This window comes from Cydia pomonella, chromosome 9 (assembly GCF_033807575.1).
Source record: "Cydia pomonella isolate Wapato2018A chromosome 9, ilCydPomo1, whole genome shotgun sequence".
In the NCBI taxonomy this organism is placed as follows: Eukaryota; Metazoa; Arthropoda; class Insecta; order Lepidoptera; family Tortricidae; genus Cydia; species Cydia pomonella.
The window spans coordinates 16918652-16943587 of record NC_084711.1 but is presented as its reverse complement, the minus strand read 5'-3'; the positions used below and the strand labels follow the sequence as shown (position 1 = coordinate 16943587).

The 24936-nt window shown below is 35.6% G+C and overlaps 1 protein-coding gene across 3 annotated transcripts in view; it reads left to right on the top strand.

Annotated features, from left to right (window-relative positions):
* LOC133521522 (slit homolog 2 protein) overlaps nt 1–24936 on the top strand; it is a 144494-nt gene that overhangs the window by 32729 nt on the left and 86829 nt on the right. Inside the window, exon 1 of one of the 3 annotated variants that reach the window (XM_061856528.1) lies at nt 23638–24349. The exons of the other annotated variants lie outside the window; for them this stretch is intronic. The gene's annotated coding sequence lies outside the window, so the exon portion shown is untranslated. Of the gene's footprint in view, nt 1–23637; nt 24350–24936 lie in introns of those variants that run through there. 3 annotated transcript variants of the gene reach the window in all.

Sequence of the window (24936 nt, the reverse complement as noted above, 5' to 3'; positions counted from 1 at the left end):
GGAAAACAAATAAAATCAATCTGAGGGCCTTTTATTATGACTGATTTTAGAGCTATTTAGGTATATTAGGTTTTAAATGATGATGAATAGGGATTGGTGAGTTAATATGTAGGTAGGGTATTGTCAGTAGTCAGTCGTGTGTATAATAAATGTGTAGTCAGGTTTAAAAATAATGGGTTTACACATTCTCTAAAGTATGTTGTAATGCTCTTTTGCAAATTAAGACCTATGGATTATATTTTTACTAATTAACTGTTATGTTATTTCCAATACATGGCTAGGGTTACATACAATTGTTACATTGTAATTTATTTATATGCGACTTCACTGTATGACTGGTTGAATACAAGTAAAATTCAGGTGACAGAAGGGAGGCCATATTATATTTTATCTAACCCAGGTATTGGCTGTTATATTTATAAAAGTTATCCAGTATGAAAGGAAACAATTAAGATGGTTAGCTCTTTATCATTTGTCACCATGCCTGTCATGTTCTAACAAGTATGTATGTGCAAAAGTGACAGGCATAGTGACAAGTGGATAAAAATGGAACAATGCTGCCACCGCAGGTTATACCTATTAAACTACTCAGTTGTTCTCATGTATATTCAATATTTCCAGAAGAATTACTTTATTAGGCTCGGAGGCCACTATTGTCTAGACACAGTAAGAGATCCTTTGGCGTAGTATCAAGGTAAGTATGTCAGGGCATGCCGAGGCATCCCTCACACAAACAAATGCTAAGAACATCTGGCATTTCTAAGACACTGTGGTAAACCTGAAAATTCCAGAGGGATACCTTGACATTCACAAGCAGAGCTCAATGTGTAGGGATGCCTCGGCAATATGCTGAAGGACGCCCTGCCATGCCATGTCGCTAACGGGTGCGGGACCCTATAATAGGTATAATGTAATAATTGAAGATAAGAGATACCCAGGTAGCCCACAAAATAAATGTAGATTTTTGGAGCTGTTAATTGTTAAATCTAATTGTAACTTTGTATTCTAATAAATATTAATTTAAATATAAATATCACCATAAATAAAACTGTTTTAGTTAATTACTTACTTGCAAAGTTGTTGTTTCTAGGGTTAATGAATAAGATATGTTGTAAAAGCAAATAAAACACAAGCAAGTATGTATGAATTGAAGTATTATAATCAGTTTTACATTAGGTACACATTTTGCCCACTTATATATAACCTATTATGCCAACTGGTCTGGAATTGTCCAATACATTTTCTTCGCACTAAAATACTTGATTTCATATGTAGCATCTTGTTTTATGTGATTTTATAGTTATAAATATAGTTCACTTCTCTTCTGGGTTACGATTTTCAGAGGCCGACTTTGTATATGTTTATAGTTGTCATCTCGCTGTTTTCGAATATCATAGTTAGTCCACTAATATTTCCAAGGGATATAACATTCTTATCTTGATTCCAATAAACAGAGAGCGTTTTTAATTGATTTTAATGACCAGTCTGTCGATAAATAGTGTTCATTACATGCCGTCGAGTTTCACTTTATGGGACGTATTTGTTAACCTGTGATAGCATCAATCTGGTCTTATCCTCAACTTAAACTCATTCTGCACTCGATTTCAATTTAAAACACACCTTTTCTTTGAATATCCGGAACAAATTAATGTATTTTATGAAACACAAGTAGTCTCGCAACTAAAATGACATTTAAAACCATTATGTCAACTATCACACGTTTTTGCGTTTAGATATTTCCACCTTTTTATTGTTATAAATATATTTTTAATAATTTACATTACTTTTTACTCAAATTATTTAATAATCAAACATAAATTCGTGAAATACGGACGATTTCCAAAAAGCGCCGCCATATTTATCGAACGACTTTGCTGTTAACCAGTGCTCTACCACCGGTTAAGGGCAGCGTAACTTTTTAACGGACACATAGCATGGTGCAACCCAAATATGCAGTTAGCATTCGCTAGCGCCATATTTACACATGATCAGTACATCAAATGGGCATGGTGCAACTGGCCCTAAGACTGTAAAAGATATACTCTTGAGCGCGAATTTTAACAATTTATCTATATTTGGAAAAGTTATCCGGAATATCAGATACTTTACTTTTGAATTATTTTACGTATTAAAAGAAAAATAAGGCCGAAAATGTTAATAAGACCGAGGAAAACAGGTTTTAGTGAATAATGATGAAAAAGCCTGTAATATGGATTTGGTCTCCTAGGACGCAAGTCTGTCAAAGTTACTTCATCAATTGAACTTGTTTATTCGTTTAACGTTTTTCCTTCCCGTAACAGACCGGCCAACGTGCGCCTCTACTCTCGTCACTCTCCTAAGCGAAACAAAAACTTATTTTTCACACCTCGACAAAGCTGACAATAAAATTACTTTTTGAATAAAACTCTGAAGTTTTTACTTCAAAAAGTTGCAAAAGTTGTATTCCCCCACCAATAAGGACACTCGATCGTGACTTAACAATGATCTCAATTTTTTTAAATAGGGTTCGGGAAAGTTCTTGTGAACTGTTTTATTACCGTGGTCTTGATCCACTTTAAAAACGTAGGGTGTATTCGGGTAATTTCGCGTGTCGGATAATTCCGAAAATCTGATGAAAATCACACCCAAAACTCCATTATAATAGGAATCCCTTTTCGGTATACAACAGTTTTCTACGGAATTTCCGAATATTCCTGATAGATTGTTTGTATACTTTATGGATTGAATGTAGACTATGCTGTACAGTAACCCTCTTATTCTAAACGTGTACTAAAGTTACGATGCCTCTGATCATCGTTTGTCCCTTTCCGACGTATTGGTATGATGGAAAGGGACAAATGATGATCAGCGGCATCGTAACTTTAGTACACGTTTATGAATAAGGGGGTAAGTATTTAGTAGCAATACTAGCAATACTTTAATAATATTGTCGTTGTATACACATATCCTATACAACTTTATCTTATAAGGACAGTGCGGTCATTTTCTTAATTCCGAGTGGAAATTTAGATACTTTTTACCTTTTTTGTTTCTCACTATTGGAATTAGATAAATAATAAATGCTGCATTGTTGATCGAATAGTGTGAGAAAATGTGGACACGATAGTATTAATTGTATATGCTTACTTGCTTCCCAGTATTTTCAGACTTTCAAAAAGTTAAACCTTTGAAAAACATTAATGTACACAAAGAATATTATTCAGCAGATAATGGAAAATGCCAATCTTATTATATCTTCTTCAGAAAACAATTCTAAGATGCCGTTTTCAGTCGGGCGTCTGTCATTTTTTGATGAATCGCATTTCATATCAATTCCATCTGGTATTCATCGGCAATGAATAAAATTATATCTGGCTAGGATCGTACGAAATGTAATATTTTGATCACGGCATAAAGATTTCACCTCGATCAATGTTTTCAATGATTCAATTATACATCTGACAGATAACTTTAAGCGAGACCCAAACTGCTTAACCAACTTTAAATGAAATTAAGTTACGGTAAAGGCATAAGGTTGAATGGTAACTAATGTAATGGTAACTAATGTAATGTTAAATTGTAAACAGTAGAGCTCAGCGCGATTGTGATACCTCTAACGATGTGGAAGCCTGTTTGGGGGCAGAACCTCTTGCTACATTAGCCTTGATAACTTTATAAATGGTTGGCTTATGTTACCCTTGAGTGCCCTGGGGAAACAGTTGGTTATTAAACAACGCTGAACTTAGCTTAAAGATTACGAAGTTATGCATGGCACAGGGGTAAAAATATCGTAATAAAAATCAGTGAAAATTAAACTATCCAATATGCTTGTGAATAATTTTATTGTAGTACTATTTTTGTTTTAGGCAAGGTGAGCGATGTCATGTATTTTAATTTTAATATCGAGAACCGCTTGCTGACGGTGTTAGCCCTGATAGGTTTTTGCAGCGCTTTTAACACAGTCGATTTGGACATTATGCTTGTTCTGCTGCGTAATCTGAACATGTCGCCATTAGCATTGACCTGGTTCCGTGATTTTTATATTTATTTATATTTATTTATTCCTTAAATTACCCAATGAATCGTTTTTTTGAGTCTTGCCGTCATTTACATATTGTACATATTAATTATCTTAGTTTGACTACCATTTCGTATTTATCTCGCTCAGTCGCTTAAAAGTTAGCTAAAAGAGATCTCTTATGGGGATAAGTTCGCTTTTATACACATTTACTGTATTTTCTCTGAGTTATGTACTTGTTTTGAGCAATAAAGTGTTTTACTACTACTACTACTACTCTTAACTATTCATGTTTATATTTTATAATAAAAATATCTGCAAAGTGCATTTACTCCCGCCGGAATAAAGACGGTACAAGCTTGTAGGGTGAGACCGAAAGGTTGTCGCCGAAAATTGATCTTACCTGAGCCTTATCATAATCGATATTATCCATTATTATGTATTTAAAAAAAACCGTCATATGAGGTTATCGCCGTAACGTGTTTTATTATTTAACTTTAATTAATGTCGCCAAGGTTTTGTTGCGAATAGTTTAGTTTTGTTTAGGGTAACCAGGTTTATTATGCACATTACGTTATATTAAGGCCGGTAAAAAGTCGTCAACGCTTTTATATTCCCCTTTAAGGGGCGCCAGGTTCTTTACGTCTCTGAAATGTGACGACATAGCGATAGTAAATGGTGTACAATATAATAACGTCACGTGATATCTCTCGGTCTCAGGCCAACAGCTTCAGACGTAGGTATGTTATAATTTAATATGAAATTGATTGCAGCAAGAGTAAAACTATAAATCATGAATACTCGTATTTGGGGACAATCTTACTCAGATCGACCTAGCCCCAAACTAAGCAAGCTTGTACTATGCGTACTAGGCGACGATATAAATACCTATACAGATAAATACATACTTTTAAATATAGGAAACAGGAACAAATATCTGTGTTCATCACACAAATACATGTCTTTACCGGGGATTCGAACCCGGGGCCACGGGCTTCATAGACAGGGTCAACTACCCACTAGACCAGACTGGCCGCAAAAATCAAAACTCAAAGTAATATTAAATTAACCTTTGTGTCTGTACATGTATTTTCGTAAAAATATGAAAGGTACAGATGATCAACGACCGACGGGGCTAGATGAAAAAATACGTACCTAAGTGACAATAAATTTACAAAGCACCGACGAAAGAAATGGGAGTTTTCTTTTTACAACTACAAAACAATTGAATGTCTTTCGTATTTGCTTTACACAACAATAAACAATAAACTCCGACGATAAAAACAATTACGTCACAGAGGTAGGAGAATACCCTTAAGTGAATTAATTTAACTATTTTGTTTTTACCACTCGGTAAACACGAACTTCTGCTCGAGAGACTTTTATCTGAGCAATGTGTTGCTAGGTAGAGATTCATAAGCTGTAGCTTAGGTAGGTAAGTATATATTTATATTTATATCGTTTGCGGTATTCTGGGTACTTTTTGTATTTGACTTACAATTTTATATTTATGCACATATTTCAACACTGTTTCGTATTTTTTTAAGCTTATGTACATTACATACGTAACATATAAATAGTAGGTCGTTTCACAATATTAAGTTTCAAACTTCTTTAAATGCAACGTACCTTAATTTAATGTGCAATAAGATTAATGCTGCCAACTAAGACGATGAATCAGTGGCATTAGGTTTATATAGACCAATTTCCATCGGTGCCTCTGCATTCAGTAACACACTAGGAGATTAGATTAAGTAGTTAAGTCTAAGTATTAAACGTACCAACCTACCAACCAACGTACAGTCAACTAATTTGAATCCTAGGCCACTATAGAACCTTGTCGCTTTAACTAGTCTATACATGACATGCATCACTCAATAAGCACTGTCGTAGAAGTCATTATGACATGGTTCTATAGTGGCCTAGGAATCAAATTGGTTGACCGTACACTACTATACTCGTATATATTGAGTTATTAGTGTTATATGTTATCAAAGTCGAGTTTATTGTAAGTTTTGGATATTAATAGTATTTTTTTTAATATTGTTGATGATACAATTAATATTATAACATTCACTGAAGACTCACAAAAAAATCGCAGTGTAAACTTACACATTTTACAGTACATATGGTGCTACTTTACCGCACTAGTGCGAAAATTAGCATATTTCGTTACTGTGTCGAAAATTTAAAGGGCCATATATATCATGTACTGTAAAACGTTGTACGATACATGTGCGAATAGGTAATTCGCAACTCGTGTCGCTTCGGTCGTGTTTTAATTTATCGCCACTCGTTTCGAATTTCCTATTTTTCGCACTTGTACTCGTATCCTAATGTTCTATTAATATTCATGGTGTATATATACCTACCTACATTATTAATATTATTATGCATCTTGTTGAATACTAACATCATAATGATCATCATATTATTCTGCCTAATTTAGATCACACTGAACTATTGTTGAACTGTTGTACGATTAGCTGGTAAGCCCATTGTTCTCATAACATGTTCTCAGGTAATAATTTCTGTTGAAGAGCAACCAAGATACACAAGGTTTGGTATTTATAAATCTCTGCTTAGTACTCGTACCATAACGTATATTGCCAGAGGTCTACATGTTTCGGCAACATTATAATTCCTGCCACAACCTTTTACTATCATGAAACCGTAACTTGGCGTGGCGTTACATCCCATATACCGAGGCTGTAAGCAAGCTTTATGTAAGCGTATACAGCAAATGCCATAACATACTTACTAAGTAAAAATAATACGGCTCAGAAACAAGGAAAATATTTTCTTCGGTTATTACATGGTGTCAGGTTATTCTCAGAATATATTGCACATTTACCTACATGGCACATTCGATACTCTGCGATGCTTCGGTTAGTGCGAAAAAGATTTGTTTATACAGTATTTAGATATAAATATGTCAGAATGGTTTTCGTTTTGTAAGAAATCAGTGATAGAGAGATATATGTGATAGGGAAATTTAAAAAACCTGCTGAGATTTAAAAGTTCGTACGTTGAGGTACGATTATAAACCTATAGTGCAAGTGCGCTTGGCAAGAAAAAAATGGTATAGGTATAATAGTAATTAAAACGTTTACCTAAAATCCTGTAATTTGGGTATTTAAAATCAGTTTTTAAACAGTGGCAACATTTGAGCACAAACAAGAGGCATAGAGCTGCTTAAGTTTGCAGTTTCATTAATCTCGGTGCGATTTAAAAGAAATGGCGCCATACTGTCAATGATTACAGATTTAGTTAAAGAAAAAAATGTTAATTATGTTGAAACTACAATACAAGTCGAATAGGCCATTCAACTTTTAACACGCAAAGCGGTAGACATTTCACAGTTATCCGTGTAATATCAAAAATACTCCAAATTTTCTGTTAAATGTTTCATGATTGGTGCCATTACCATAACTATCACAATTAAATTAGTATAGTTAATCTGATTGTTTACAACAAAACTTGCTAGTTATTATAAAAACAACTCTAAAAGCTGTTCAAGGCATATGTACGACTATAAACTAGTTTCAGGACGAATTGTAACAAGACATTGTTATGGAAATTAATGGTTACCATATTTCACAGTAAAACGTCAAGCCCTTGGAAACAAATGGATCTAAATTGTTACATTGTACTTAGCCCTTTTTAAGAACACGTTTGTAAGATGGAAGAAGAGGGTGGAATAACTGCTTTTAGTTTAGGTATTAAGGCTCAAACAAAAGGTTTCTGGAAATTTTAATTTACATTTAATTTCGAGATTACCTAACTCGAGGAACCGAGTGTAATGAAAATTAAAATGCAAATGCTGTAATTTTTAAATATTTCCTACGAAACAGGGGATCCAGGGTTTGAATCCTGGTATGGGCATTTAATTGGGTGTTTATCACGAGTATTTGTTCCTGAGTCATGAATGTTATCTATGTAAGTACCTGTGTATATCGTCCCCTAGTATCCATAGTACAAGCTGTAGTTTGTGGCTGGATTGATCTATGTAAAATTATCCCCAAATATTTATTTAAATACTTAAACTTGTTTTCCACTAGGCATTCGTTTTGAACGCTTTTCCAGGGCGTCAACGTATGCAATTATGGCAGACGTGTGTAATTTTACTTACGTACAATTTTGAGGAAAAAGCTACACGATTCTATTTCATATAGGAATAAGAAGTTAGTTCGGTTAATTTACAGGTAGTTTGCGACCAACTTCGGAGCTTTAACCGAAACGTAAAGGATCGATGTAACGTAACTCCGTGTAACTTACCGGAGCTTCGACTTGCGTCGGAAACATTATCCTTGCGTGACACAAAATCTACGCTAACAAACATACATGTTTAGCCACAGAGTAATAATACTACCGTACAGAAAAAAAACTTCCAACAAAACCGAAGTTTCACAGGGATTCAGGGACGAACTATGCTGTCCCTTTCTAATGTATGGCACTATCCCTTTAGGCTAATTAGGGATGTAAAAATTCAAGTCAATATAATATCTGTGGTCGTGTCGTGCACGCATTGGGTCAATTTGTGCCAACCCTAATAATTGGTCGTAGCAAATGTATAGGTAGACCGCTTAAATGAGTCTTCGCCCGCGCGGTACAGGGGCGCGGGGGTAAGACGACAAAGGGGATCGAGAGAGATGCGGGCGGCAGGCGCATTTTTGCCGTAGCTCAGTTTGCTAGCCACGCGGTTAGCAGTCACTCGTGTTAATAAGTTCCGGGCGCTTGTTGAAATATACACATGAGATTACATTCTCAAGATGCCTCGACTTATCTTTGGACAGAAACTTAATAGTCAAACCAAGCAAATGGCTTTTAATGTGTACACATATTTTAGAAAGAAGAAATTGGACCCGAATTCTATTGAGTATCAACAATTGATTATAAATCTGCAGGACGATTCTGATGATGACGAATCAAGTAAGTACGAAGAATAACTCCGAAAGTGAAGAATCAAGTTCAAGTGATATTGATATGGACATAAGTGATTGATTTATAATTTATAAATCACTTTCGAGTCGTCATCATCAGTATCGTACTTATATATTATTATAATCATAATTTGCATTGAATAAAAGTACAAAAGTTAATTAAGTTTGTTGTTTTATAAACTTTCAATAAAATTAACGTCATATTCTTTCCCATTAAAAAAACACCAACTATTAACCGCTATAACGTCACATATCTCAAAACCTGTCCAGTGCGCATTTCACCTCTTGTGTATCACACTAGGCGCGCCTGCCGCCCGCTCCTCTCTCGATCCCCTTTGTCGTCTTACCCCCGCGCCTCTGTACCGCGTGGGCGAAGACTCATTTAAACGGTCTACCTATAGCAATGATGAGCCGAACGGATGCGAGGATGCGCGAAAGGTAGTTTCGCCCCCCCTTTTTTTTTTTTCTAGGGGGGAAAATGCATTCCGCATACCACCCGGGTGCGGGGGGTGACCCGAGTGGTTATGTGGGACTCCCGTCTAGGCTAATGAGGCCCACGGTATACCCACTAAAAACCCCCCATATGCCACCTCGCCGCCTTATTGGTGGGGTTACGGGAACACTTGCGTACTCATCCGCGACCCCACCGGCGGCAGCCGCCCGCGAGCGGCTCCTTTGCGAATGCCCGAAGGCCCTTCACGCGAGGCGCGCCAGATGGTTCGACGCGCCTTCCTCCTCGGCCTCCGTCCTGCAGTGTAGCGGACCCCCCCGAGCCCGCCACAAGGAGGCCACGGGCGCCAGAAAACTCCCCAGCGCCCGGCGGCAGATGAGGTCCATGGTTCTGCCGCAAACCACAACTCGGCTGCAGAGGACAGGGAGAACGGCACACCGTAACAACGACACTCCTCTTCCTCTGCAGCCCCACCAACGCCGCTACAGCGGAACGGCCCCGCCAAGGTCGCAGGGGATAGGGAGAGTGGCGCATCGTGATACCATCACGCCTCTTCCCCTGCGATCCCACCTCGGCCGTCGAGGATAGGGAGAACGGCTCACCGCAATACCGACACTCCTCCACTCCAAACGCGTCACAAGCGGGCTTATCAAGCCCACTTGGAGCGTCCTCCTCGGGCCAGCCAGCACCTCAAACAGGCCGGCCCTGGTTGCCTCTTCGCTTCACCGTGGGAGACCAAGCCACGGCTACTAAGCCCCTCCACCACGACAAGGTGGGCAACCCTCAGGGGGAGTTTCGCCCCCCTAGTTCAACCATGGTAAGAAGTTATTATGGTCACCTATACGTATGCGTTGGCTTGGCTTAAAAGCTAATTTGTGATAGAATATATTTTAAACTTAGTATACACGGTGTAACACGAGGAACCCGAAAAGTTTTAACCATGCATTTCTGAGGCCAAAAGAAAGTTAATAGTTATGAGTTTATGTCAATATCGCAAAAAAAGTTTTTGTTTGTATTTGTTTTTCTACTTGTTCTAAAAATCAAACGTATTAGTAAACCTGTCATATGAAATGAATTCATACTTTCTTAAAACCTAGTTTTTGCAAAGTGTTATTCTCACTTTTTTACATCTATCTATAAGGTACGTAGTTAGGTAGATAGGTTTTTAGACTATACCCCACAATGGCATCATCGCCATCAAAAAGGCGTTTTGCTTTAAGTAACAACACGAAGATGTCGTTTTTGTTAATTGGTATTAACTCTGAAACTAGGCGAGTTACAGAAAAATATATATGACATTTTAGTCTTGAAATGTGATCAGGAATAAACTGTTAAAATCTTTCGGATTGCTCGTGTTACACCGCGTATAATATAAACTAGTTTTGATCCCGAGCACCTAACTTGTACAAGAAAAGCATCACCTAAGTTATCTACCAACCATCTGAGATAAGTGGTAGATCTATATAATCTACTGAATAACAAATTATAGGTACAAATAATACACTTGTTTATATTTTTGAACAAATCTAGAGGTCTGTTCATAGTAAAATTAACTTCATTTGCAATTTGGAAAGTCTAGGACTAACTTGATTAAAGATAATACATTATTAAGTGCTGCTTTCAGTATATTGTTTAAACACACTGCCAAGAACACGCCAGGTATGTTAATATTGTATTGGAAATGGGACGGTTGGCACTGAAGGTGTTAATGAATTTATGAACCTTCTATAAATGTAAGCACTTATAGCACAAATATGTGTGCCAGGGTGCTAAGCTAATAGCTTTGCTAACAAACAATTAAAATTTTAATGACACAGACTTGAAATAGTAGTCCAGAATATACTCAGTTTTCCACCCATATTGACGTAACGTGAAGCCATATTGTTTCCAATAAACGACTTACTAATAAATAACCTGCCAGTCATTAACGGCACTGAAATTGATTGGTCCGAAGCGGAACGATCGCAAGCTCGATTAAAATATATTATGTGTGCTGAACGTATAGTATAGTATAAATTGAGTAGTAATAAACTCTGTATCGCACAAAAACTCATAATAAAAGTAACTTACATTAGGAAAGCCTAAGCACAAAGGCGAACTTATCCCTATAATTTTAAGTCAACGAATCAAATAAGGTACACGCAAAATGGTGTACGTATGAAATTATCTTGATCTAATTCCCATCCTTTCATAGCTGAGTTTTAATACAGCTTTCATTCACCCAAAGAGACACATATATGCTACAAATACATGACAATAGACGGTAATGAATGGGCAACTTAATATAAATTAAAATTTTGAACATTACAGTTGGATTACATAGATAAAATCTTTAATCAACCACAACTTACATTCTTTGTGACACAAACAATTGACATGAGACAAAGAAAAGAAAAAGCAGACACAAAAGAGTAAAAGTAACATACTCGTACAAAATAACCAATAACAGTAATGACGATTTACAAATTTTTAATTTAGTCAAGGGTCATCATGCGTTGAAAACATATACTAAATAGACCAACCACCCTTTCATGAAATCAAAATTCACAATATACATATAGGTACTTTTAATACGGAATATTGTAACTTTCGAATAAAAAGGCTAAGTAAAACCAAATAAGGGTGAATCTAACTAGTCAGAAAAAAATCCGAGTTCGCACGAAAAGATAGTTAATCAGGGGTCCGAAACGACGTGCTAAGCTGGGCTTAGCGTTTTGTTATTCAGTAAGTTTCTTTTTCAGCTCCGAGATACGGGAAAGGACAAAAATTAAGTTTACTTGTATGTTGATGATGCTTTTTGTTTACTGTTTCTAGTTTATGAGGCAAACCTCGAAGAATTTACATTAAGAAAAAAGTAAATGTAATTTTCTGACACAATTTCAAACGGTGACGTTCCTTGTTCAATGTTTTAACAGCCCAAGGTCGTCGAGCTCGAGTTGTTTTCGCTGTTGTCACGCACGACTTGATAGAAATGATAGACGATTAAGTGTCGCATCGTACCCACTGCTCACCTTTTTTATTTACTTCACTAAACCATCGAAAACCATAATTTATTTTAAGAATAGTATGGTGAAATATATCACAAATAGAGCAATATTCAACGAAATTCATAAACAAAACACTTTTCTCTCGTCCCTCAATTTCTCCTTCTGTTGGATTGTTTTTTTTTTACAACAGAACGTGACCCGAATGAACTCATTACTTAGCCCCGCCTAACGTTACACTAAACAATGTGTTCAAAAATTGACGTTTTTACGTGGTAACGTAAGCTGAAGGCGAAACATTTATGGGCAAGGGAAATTACCCATTACACGCTGTGATGGGCTTCGTGTTACTTAACATTACTTCCAGCTATTACCGACAATTATTTGTCCTTTTTAGAGCACGCTATTACTTTATTATTATGATGCAGCTTCTGTTTTTACGTCAGTTAATGGACGAAATATGACAACAGCCGCAACACAGTAGTGTTTAATCGTATAGTATATGTAGATAATTAGGCGTAATTTACTAATTTAATACCTAATGTAATTATATTGCTTTTGTACAAGCACAACTAACAAACATTGATTTAAATCCATACTAATATTATAAAAGCGAAAGTGTGTCTGTCTGTCTTTTACCTCTTCACGCTTAAACCGCTGAACCGGTTTAGTCGCAATTTGGTATAAAGATATAGGATACAGATAGTTTGAATCCCGGGGAAGGACATAGGATACTGTTTATCTCAGAATTCACCCCTTAAGGGGATGAAAAGGGGGGTGGAAATTTGTATGGGGAATCAATAACAGATGAACTGATTTAGATGAAATTTAATCATAATCTTTATCTTTTGTGGCTAATGTATTGACTGATGGCTCGATTCTAACTTAAAGATACGTCAAATATTAGGTCTAGATACGATATGGATCGGATATGTCAGTGTCAAAAGTGACGTTTTTGTATGAAGAAACGTCATTATTCACACTGAGATCCCATCTATATCGTACCTAGACTTAAAGTTTCAGTAGGAGTAGCTGAGAAAGCACCATTATGGAGACAGTAAAGAATATCTCGAGGGTTCTTCAGTACAGGATTCCTGCTCCGTCTTCGCCTTCGAACGCTTTGACATGTCGTCTCCTGCCTCTGACTCTTATGGAGTAAGCTCTTATTACAGAAATTTGGACTTTAACTTTCAGCCAAAAAATTATTTGTGTATATGTTTATGCTTTTCTCCATTTAGCGTTTAATTTTGATACTGTATTTTTAAGGAATTTACGAGTATCGTTCGTGATTTATTGATGTGTGCATAAATGTTGACTAAGTATACTTCATATATGAAACATTTGGGTTCCATCCATTATACGTGTACTGTAACTATGTGCCTAATCAAAAACCGCGTAGCGGTTAGCTACACAAAATACCTATTCGTAACGTGACTCAAATGAGTTGTTGACATGTTGAGATTAGATCGGAAACGAATTCGTGTACGCGCGAGCCCGCTTTAGCCTGGCTTTAGCTAAATTGTGAGGGAGCGATATACTGCCTGCAGAACTGATTTAAATTGCATTCGATTCAAATTGACATAGCTGTGGCTAAATTTATTCTTGGAAAAAATATTCTAAATAAGAAAAATACATGCATATTCGAGTATATACTACGAGTAGGTACCAGCAGCTTTTGCTAATATTATAGAGTTAAAACAGTAACAGCCGTTTTATCTATGTGTGAACTCTGTGAACATGAAAGAAGATAAATGATGCAGGTTTTATGACACCACCTTACACTATCTTACCGTAACAAATAATGTTTTATACAATCGTGATATAATAGAGAGCTTTTCAGTCGATTACCGTGTTTCTGTTTCAGCAACGAAGCTTGCTGAGTTGCCTAAGTAAGATACGAGATTGAAAAGCTTGAGTATCTCAATATTGTATACAATACTTTTTCTACGAGTCATCTAAAATGATACTTTTTTAACTATAAAACCCGAATCATTAATGAAAATTGGCAAGTATCTCAGTAGACAAAAATGTAGTACAAAAGACGTACGAGTAAACGCGTGACTAGTGTGGCTCGTTTAGTATTTTATATGGAAGCGCGGCGGCACGTGATTGGTATTATTTTTATAGTGGACTACAGCGTATCGAAATGAATTTTATAGTTGAGTTGGGAGCCCATACATGAAAAGTACACAATTATAGTTTGGTATACAGTCGACGAGTAGAAAAAGGATTTTGGTTTCGTGAGTGTGTGATTTATTAATGTTAGAGTGAATAAGTACTAATATGTTTTATAATTAGTTTCAGAATACGGCCCCAGCTCGCATAAAATATGCATGCGTATACCTGGTCGAAATAGATAAACTAAACTCATTTTATTACTTCGTTATAAATTTTATATTCGTGGCTTTGTTTATTTGGTTAAAGTGGGTATTATAATTTCCCAGAGGGTTGTTCCTGTACTATGATATATACTACTAGGTTGTTTTCAGTACTAGGAGAACTACGTAAATAAGTACACAACTTTAATAGATGCATAACTATCATAAATACTTTTTGAAGTCGTTTGCAGAGTTTGTTTATGCTATCTCAATGTTCTCTCAATTCGTTATGTGTGTAATATAAATCCTAATATTTAGTCTTTGTGCTCGGAATTGGCTAGGAATTAGCATGTTTGTTTTTGTGGTAATAAATATTGTGTAATGAACGGTGGCCTTTTGCTAGTGTTAGTGTTGTGTAGTTTGCTTATTCTCATTAGGAACTTTTTCAGACCGACTTTCTCAGACTTTCTGAGACAGTCACTACTTATACACAGAAAAATACAGATATGAAAAAACAAAACTAAAAGAGAGCCACTTGATGTTTTCCGTAGATTGTGAATGAATTTAGAACGAGTTCACGGGGTAAGATAAAATATTTGCATACCTACTGATTTTATCTTTACCGCAACACACGACACGTGAAACTACAGAATGTAAAAAAAAAGCGAAACCGTTTTTTTCCGTATCGTGTTCTGATTAGGAAAAAGTAGAAGAAAAATATTTTAAACGAATTTCACGCTCGCGTGATCGAAGGTAGGGTGAGAGAGATAAGACCCCGGCTGTCAGTTTGGGTTGCGCTCCTATATTCTAGTTGGAATTATTGCATATGCATTATGTCTCCTCGTAAGATTACCCAGACGGCCTTCCATTGCTTAGTTATGTTCAAGACACACGCCCGGCAATCCTTTTTTTGCACTCATAAAATGAGTCCATGGCCGCTATGCGGCTACTTTTTCCGTTGTAATGGAAGGCAATTTCTTAAATCTACCAATAAAAAACCTCCGCTTACAAAGGGTTACTCGTAGGGGTTTTGGGTCGGTAAGTCGGAAGTTCAGAACCTCATAATAAATGGATTCAAATGAACACAGAGTCGCTCATAAATCACCGAGGGAAAGATTTCAAATTCAAGTGCTCTTCTGCTCTCGTCCAACTGAAAAGCTGTCGCAGTGAATAGTGATAAAGACTTCTGAACGGCTCGTCAACAAAAAGTTAAGGCCCCGTAGGTCCGTGATCTCCTCTCACTCTCACTGAGCATAAGCATGAGCGAGATAGAGTATTCGGGACCACGGATATCATGTTTTTGAATTTTAATTTGTTGTAACACATTCACCGCTGAGATAGTCGTAGCGCTACGTCGTAGCCGATAACATAGGTTTCCCGGCATGTAGAGGAGATGTTTCGTAGAAGCGAAATGACAACGTGTCGTGATTAGCGCTGAAAGGTATAATTTAAATTTTAACAAAAAAGTTGAGTTGTAACATGGCAAATCTGTATAGTGCAGCCACAGGGCGCACTTGCCGGCGGTGGTAAAAAAAACTAAGCCGTCCCACGCGTCTTTTGTTTTTTTCTCATATTTTTTCTCTCTGAATTTCGGCAAATCTGAATATAAACTTTGATTGTATTCACTTAATGTTATTTAATTCTCGTGATTTATTTGTGATAAAAGATGATTTATATATGACCTGCCTCTAACGCAGGTAAAATTTGTGTAAAGTATTCAGTTTATGCTTATGTTAGCAATTAAATTTGTAATAGCGGTGGATTGTCAAATAAAACTTTGTTACCACAGTAAATTTACTTCCATATTTCGACACATGATTAAAACTTTTAGAACGTCGACTTTGATCATTATTCTTTGACTGCTATAAGTGATATGTGTTAAATTTGTTAAATATAAAAAAGTGACGCCATCTAAACATATTAAAGGCCAAAGGTACGACATCGTTTCGTTTCGAGTGAATTTGAATTGGACATCGAGAACGTTAAGGCCAGTGACGATATTTTATCAATTTAGACTCGCATACTGACGGATATTAAGTTTATTTTATTGTACATATTTCTACTATTATATTGTTTTACTGTAAGAACCTAGTTTTCATTTACTACCGCTTTAGTAAGCCGGCTACAGAGTTCCTTAGAAAATTTTTAGAAGCAATTTTCATATTTTTAGCTTTTGTGCCTAATTTTTACAGAGATTTAAAGTGCGTTTTAGACCTAAGTTCGTGATTTTTTTTTCTATTATTCGAAAGTCAAAATAAAAACTGGATTCGAATCGATAAAATCAATAGAGAAAATCCTCAAGATTGCTTATCAAATTTTTGGCAACCGTATTGTAATCTAGAATAGCGGTACGATTTTGCAAAAAATCTAGTCTGAAACTACGGCGCTTTAATAAATATATCAAAGAATGTCTTAAAAACCATACATGGTTTATAAGAAAAATATTTTGACCAGCAGAAAAATAAGACTTACACTTACTATTAACCGTAAAATGTGTAAGTATTTAGGTAGGTACCTACTATATCATCCAATAATTATTTTAGAAAAAAAGGGGTTAGCTTGTTTAATTCAAATCTTGCATGATTTTTGGAACCACCTTTATATTATACATAAAGTTATTTTTGTCTACGAATGGACTTAATTAAACCCGTCAAATAATTAAAAAACAAAATGTTGGTGCGTGTTCGTTAAAAATATAGTTACTATAATATTTACATTAAACTGGTATTGGACTATCGATATACACGAGTTTCCTAATAGTAAGTTTCGTTTCTAAGTTGTTTAAATGTGTGTACGTCATTTTTGTTCAGGAAAGATACACCTGGTATAATGAGCTGCCAACTGTGGGAGAACAAAATCTTCAGTTTTACCGCAGCGAGAAACCGTAACTCTTTACAAATGTTACGAGCTTTAGCAAGTATTCGCAGCGGGTACTAAAGGATTCTCATAGGATTGTAATCCTAGACTAGGAAGTATTTTAAATTTGAAAAGAAGGAAAGTTGAGACTTCCTTGTTTAGATTTAAGTTATGATAATTGTTGTACTCGTATGTTTGAATATTCAGAACAACACTTGCTCCCTTCTTATTATACTTACTGCGACAAATATGAGCGGGTGACTAAATAGGATCAAAAAATCCATTACCTACCTCCGGGTTGTTTTAGAAATTCGAACCCTCGTTTTCGTAATGGGGGAAAAGTACAAAAAGGCAAATTTGGCCGCGATGCGAAGTTTTTTCCCACGTCACAGTTCGTTTGTACGATCCCTTTATCACGCGATGACTGGTATGAGTGACAAGCGTTAAAGCTCGAAGTCCCTGCATAAAAGACAGGAATAGATAAACAGCAGAACCTAACGTATTTACATTACTAACTAACATATATATTAAGTATTCTCTAAGCTCGACTCGAAGTACTATCTCACTGGAGAGTGTTTTAGTCAGGTCACCCTGGCTAAAGGCACCAAGAAATTTTTAAAAATATATTTAATCATCGAAACAAGTTATACACTGGCTCAAGTTCTTATTTGCCTTATCTGGTACTGAAGGTTAAAGGCTGAAAGGTGATTTAAGTCTCAAGCAGAAATTGGACTTCAGTGTGCTGAATTTTCGGTAATGAACGTCAGCTTTTGTTTTTGATTAAGTAAGTATAAGGCAACAGCAGTTTCGCAACAGTAACTAGATGACGTTCTTATAACATCCGCCGATCATCATTATAGTCAAAACTAGTTTTGACTTTGCATATACTAGTTTTGACTAAATAATCGTAGTTAAAACTAATTATCACCAATGTTTTAAATAAATTCATTGATAAAGTCGCCATGCACTTCTACGGCTGATGGGTGATGGTACATCAAAATGCGCCGGTTCTCGTGATAAGATAAACATTGACATTTTGATATTTATAATAATCAGTAGGATGAATTAATAAATTTATAACCGTAACCGCTCAGCGCTCAGCGCAGAGCCCAAACTTCATACATTCCCTCTCGCATAACTAATGGCTTATTACGAATTTTTCCGTGAGTTACGCTCGTAGAGAATTGTTTGTTGTTCTTTGGCAGTACCGCTGTCGTCGTTCGTTCAGATTTGTATGTTATATGTCATAACCAATTCATTCAAACTCGGCTCACCGGCTACGCTTGTCATATTTAATATTTCTTAAACGCTGAAATGAAAGCTACAACAGCTTACTTTTGCTTCGACGTTTTATTTCGTGATCACAGATCACCCATTGAATTCATTCCTATTCATACCCGAAATATTGTTTATTTACTTACTCACTTTACTTCTTTCATAACGTAAAAAATAATAGTTACATTATATGCCTACATAGGTAGGTAACAAATTTACAAAATCATAAACTCATATAAATTTCTTCTATTGGCTTAATATGTAATGAAACTAAAATTAATGGACAGTCCTTAAATAGAACTATAAAAATAGTACAAGGTTGGAATTGCATAACTGAAAGTTCAAGCGCACTAACTAGTTTCAACTTATGTTAAAGCAGATATGTTTTAGATATTTAACTGAATACGTAATTGCAGTGATATTAGATCTGGGTTTAATTAACACAAACATAACATGGCTAGAATAACATAAAAGGTAAACACAAAGAACTACAGCAATTAGAATTCATTTCATGTACTGATTAGGGAGGCAAATGCCTTAGAATCGAATTTAATCAATGCCGTCCTTTGCGAATACAACAACATGGTAGCGGCTAAAACAATCAGAACAGCCGAACCGTTTGTTTACTTAAGCGAAGGAATAACTAGATTATTTGTTTACTACATACTAAGACTCAGGCATAGTCATAATAGTATTCTTCTTATAGATAAATTAAATAATTTCAGGGCGGCAGGGAAACATCACTTAATCCCACTTGTGAAACGCCGTGAAATTGCAGACATTTTGTATTTAATAAAAATCGTTAAAGGCCATGTTGATTGTCCTACTATACTCAGTAAAATTTCCTTCACTGTTCCTTCGAGAAGGTTAAGGCACTTTCGTCCCATTAGTATTAACCAGGCTTCCACTAAATATAGGAAAAACAGTTTTTTTGTGCAGGGCAGGCATGAGTTTAAATAAAGCTTTACTTAATTTAAACTTTGGTATATTTAGTGATAGCATTTCAGTAATAAGAAATAAATTAATTGCATTTTATATGGGTGATACTTCTAGCGGAGGTTCGGGCTCGGCTTACTAATACTATGTAGTTAGTACATAGGTACGTAGGTTTCGTAGGTACATTTAGATTTTATTGTATTTTGGATTCTCGCAAAGTTGTGTATAGTCAGTGGTGGAAGTGCATGGCTACTTTATGAATGAATTTCATTCCTTATGTGTCCATGCAGTTTTGCAGCTTGCTGTACACATCAACGTTGGCTTGTGCTGTAGGTAGGCACATGTGTGTGTAACTGTACTGTAATTATATTTGATCTTTGTTATATTTAATTTTTTATAAGTGATTACCTGTAATTGGCTCTGTATTTCTATTGTATGTTATAGAAATGTTTAAAGCTGTTGGTTTTCCATGTATGTAATAAAAAAATAAAAAACAAAATACAAAGAAAAAACAAGATACTTATAAATTATTTTTGTGCTTCAAATTATTATATTTAGAAATTAATCATTTTCAAGCTATATCTACTACACATACTGAAAATATTAAACACATAAGGCAATACTATTAGAACTAGGTAGTTTAATTTTTTTTAATGACATCTTCGTCTTTCAACTTTAATTCTTCTACCCCATTTTAGTTCTACAACATTCAACGGTTTAGGCTGTGCGTTCCCGTCAGTAATAATTAACTCGTAAAGAATCTTTTAGCATTATATGTACGGTTCCCCTTGGAGAGTTGTTAGTGCTGGCAAAGTTTGTACGATAACACATAAATCTTCTGCAATAACTATTTACCGAAACTTTCCTTTATTAAAATCACTAGTTATTAAACTACGAGTATAATAAATCAACATTTAATAAATATTACTTATCTTGTAAACTTTAGTTGTAAGAATCTCAAGAAAATGTACTTAATTTAAATCCAACGATTTTTTAAGTCCCTTCCAAGAGAAAGGCGTTGAATGACTACCATCTAGCATGCTATAATTGGAATGAGAGACTTGATAAGATAAGATAAGATGTTTATTTGTAAAGTATACAGTAAGCTTCCATGACACCCTGTCAGGACACACAAATTGTCTTATCTAGCTTAATACTAAATTACAGGCTATGCATGCTATTATGTATAGTATTTGAATTAATGTACGTATAATTAATAATAAGACGGAGCAAATTTTCGTATATGTATGAGGTATAAATAATAACAATGTTAAATTCAATGGCAATATTTGCTTACTTACAATTTCTTGAAAGTTACCTTCTCTTGTAGTGCGACTAAGAAATTCGTTTGTAGACTATTATTAAAAAACAAGAAAATATTCACTGCTCAGCGTCGTAAAATATTCATATATACAGAGATATAGAATTTGAAGATATTAAAAAGTTAGAGGAGTAATTTGAGCTTTATTTTAAAATCGTTTTTTGGAACTGGTTACAGATGTAATAATAAATCTTTGGCCTTCGTATTTTCTCAGAAACGTTCGTATTTGTCATGCTTTTTGTTCTGAGACTGACTGAAAAATACGCAAAATGAATATATTTTGCGTATTTTATCATCTTCTCTACATCAGTAAATAGGGGTTAAATGTTTTGTATAAGGAATAAGTCTTTTTAAACGGCTTTCACTATTGTTAAATTATTCATACCATTTAATTATTCATAAAGGAAACGAAATTGCGCACATAAGCCGGTAAATGTAGACAAGAGGTAGCCTTTTTGTAGGTAAATGTTTCTAGTTTCTGTACGAAGATACTCTCAGCCCTGTATAATGCAGGGTCTGAAGAAGCTGTAATCCTTCCGAGGGACCTCTTCCGGCTCTAATCACCTTTGAGCCATCAGTGCCACAGAGGCCATCGATGTTTCTCAGTTTTGGCGTACAAGCATTGCGTAGGTAGATGAAGCGTCGCGAAGGCGAAATTAGGGCACATACATTAATGACGTCACATGTTTTTGCATTGATAAATCGATTTTATTCGTGAACTTTTCATTCTTAATCGATGTCATGTCATAAAATTTCCAATATTGCTTTTATTCAAAATATTTTTTGATAAAATAATAATATTTAATTCGATTTAATAGAAAATAAAATTGCCTAAAATGTGATGTTACACTAGGGGGGAGGGGATTGTCAAATGTGACCAGGTGCGACAAAGAGGGGGGAGGGGTAAAAAAAATCATGATATTCGTGTAATGTAAATTAATGGATGACCCCAAATTAGTGCCTACAGCAATTCTTAGGAAAAGTTGCTCAGGTTCCTATGAGTAGTGGAAAAAAGCCGAGAGAACTGAACACTAAGAAGATGACGATTGCTTAAACAAGAGTATCAGCCCGTCACGATGTTACATACGAGTATCACGTTACCGCAAGGGAGCGAGTCAACATATTTTCAACCCGATTCCAATTCATCATTAATACACACAAGAGTTAGCCTAAAATGAATTAATTTTCCTTAAATGTAGGTCCTATCATTCCAATCGCTTGCCCAATTAATCGCTCCAGTGGAACTGTATAAGAGCTCTGATTACGCATTCTTGTTACCGATCTTGCGGTCAAGTTAAACTGGTACGTTCAAGAATTCGACTCGCCCGTACTTTGGCAATGAGGGTGAAGACGAGATGTTCTCAAGACATCATCCATCATGTTCGAACAAGCCCAGGGGAATCCCGCCCATCGCTGCTGCTAGATTAAACTGTTACCGTTGTCAACATGACAACATGTCTGGTCTGGGATCCGATATGAATGCGTGATGTTTCGGTACCAATTGCCTTAAGCGCTGTATGGCGTGTGGTGTTTCCGAAGTATAATTTGTTACAATTAGCCTCATGCATGAAGTTTAAATTTGAAACAAATATTTTGTATTCGGATAATTGTTATCGTTATAGGATGTTACAATTGCATTTCCGTTATAAAATTATCATTTAATTGCTTAAAATAATAAATATAAATTACAAAAATAGCGCGCGAAATGCAGACATTTCAGTCAGATTTGTTGTTTTGTTCTACGTCGCACTGATTTTGAAACAAATCTGCTATAAAAATGTATTTTAGTCGCGTTTTATTAATTTTTTTTTATTAATTTATTAAAAAATATAACCAATATCTCAAACATCGGTTATTGTCGACTACTTCTAGATAAACACTTGGTTGAGTTTCAATACTGTTATTATTTAAATTTGCACGTACTTACATAAAACACGTCGATCAAAAGTTTTATCGCCAGCTACACACTAGTTTGCAGTTAGTAACACCAAATTACGGATGTTTTTGCATTATTATAGGTTTGTCGATGCATGTATTATTGTAGATGTCTATCACTAGTATAACTTCAGTTAACTTATTCTCAATAATTACAATTCCGAAACAATACATCCAAGTATTTTCCTCTCCTCCCAATATCATACGCTTCACTTTTTTTTTAAATTTGTCACATCCTCACGCGTTTGCGTTTCTTAGTTTGTTGGTGAATGATCCACACCGGTGAACCGAAGATTTAGTGATAATTGGGGAATCCCAACTCCGGTTTCAACCACACATATTTGATACCTGTTTTAATAAGTAAGTAATACATTATAAAATTACATATGAAACTAGTATTTAAAACTAAGTCAGCCATAATAGTACATTACGATACAAGTGCGAAAAATAGAAAATTCGTAACGAGCGGCGATACATTAAAACACGACTGAAGGGAGTTTTTTAAATCGACATGACTTGCGAATTACTTATTCGCACAACAATAAAATATGATACGAGATGTCACGACGATGATGTTCAAAAAGTTAAACATCCTACATGTTTCCTACAATGTTCAATTCATTCGAGTTTATAATTGAATACCAATAATAATTGGACAAATTTTGCCGGTTTTAATTAATTGAATTGTTCACTTTTGTTGGAGCAGATACGTTATCGAAAGGTTGGCCTGACTAAATATTATAACAGTTTAATTGCCTTCTTTAGTCTAGAATATCACAATAGTAAAATGTATTTAGATAATGTATAACGTATGCGAAATTATAACTACTAACGTTTTATTAAAACTTTTTTTTTTGTTTTCTTACGAGTATGTAGAAAATCAATTAATGCAACTTATTGTGTCGTCCTCTTTTCAAAACAAATTACAGGCTTTGGCCTTTATCTGCCTTAGAAATTGCGACTCAAGATACTCCGCTCGCTTGCTGTCTGAATTCTTCAGATTTAATTTATCCATTCAAAGATTCTGAGCTACGTGACGATCTATTTATTGGCTGCAAATAAAATTGTCCACGACGCTCTTGGAAGGCACTCGCATGCCTCCGTGAACATTCTTATTGGAATTCACTGCTATATAGTCTATTGAATGGCGATTATTCAGCCCTAAACGTCATTTTCGTTCAGTCGCGTTCAGCTCTCTCGTGGCGCACACGTCTAGGACACACTTCAGCTTAAAAACATTTCAAAGTTACCTGGGGAGCTGGAATAAAGGAGTGAGAGTCCCCCGAGTATTTTCCATCTCGTTTGCAGTTCGAGTGTCATTTTACCCCAACAGGTGAGTTTGTAGATAAAGTCCATCTTAAGTTGCACAATAGTGTAGAAATAATTAAATTTGTAATAATCTACTCAACGATCGGCCGCGGCGGCGAGGGTTTGAATGGGACATCGAAAACTATTAAAGCTGGAGTGCTGGAGTGAGAGCAGAACGCGGCGCAGATAACAAGTTCGCAACTTTGTGCAGCGGCGCCGCGCCGATGCGCTCACTCACCTGATATTGGGATTTACAGAATTGCTTTTCAAACTTTACCAGTTCTTCTGTGCTATCAAAAGTTACTAGTAAAATAAATTATAGTATACGTCCATGCACTAGAATTAAACTACGACTTACTTTCGATGTAAATGTACTAATATATTAACAAAGTTTTTAAAATTCTATTTAGTCTGCAGCACGCAGCAAAAAGTAACTATGTTGAATTTGGCCATATGAAATATTCAGAAGTAGGTGCCGTCAGTGTTACATTTAATTTTACAACCTTTCTTGTGATACGCATCAACCCCCTGATTTCCTCAGAGCTATTTGTTAAACTCAAGAATATTTCTATCGCACAGGGCTCCGCATAATTGGATGACCCTCTGGAAAGA